We start from the raw sequence: 323 nt of genomic DNA, 5'->3' as shown, positions 1-323 counted from the left end.
TGTGGGTGGTGTGAGCCTTTGGGAAAACCCAAGCCAGCAACAGCAGCTCTGGTTCCTCAGTGCTTCTCTGCCAGCCTGTGGAGACCAGTGCCTTGAAGGTGGGATGTGACAGCCAAGAGGCAGCTCTGGGATTAAGAACCACAGCAGATTTCCTGCGAGGATGATAGAAACTGTGAAGTACAGTGTGCCACGGGACTCCTCACTGCTGGAGAGGCTTGTTTCTCTGAGCCTCCCCTGTTCAAAGCACTTTTCCTGTGTCAAATTGTCTTTGTTTCCTGTGTGATTGTTTTGCTGGTGAAGAGCAGCCGGGTATTGCTGCGGGG

Source organism: Antrostomus carolinensis, unplaced genomic scaffold (genome assembly GCF_000700745.2).
Source record: "Antrostomus carolinensis isolate BGI_N321 unplaced genomic scaffold, ASM70074v2 scaffold31362, whole genome shotgun sequence".
NCBI lineage: Eukaryota > Metazoa > Chordata > Aves > Caprimulgiformes > Caprimulgidae > Antrostomus > Antrostomus carolinensis.
Note: the sequence above shows the minus strand (reverse complement) of the source record.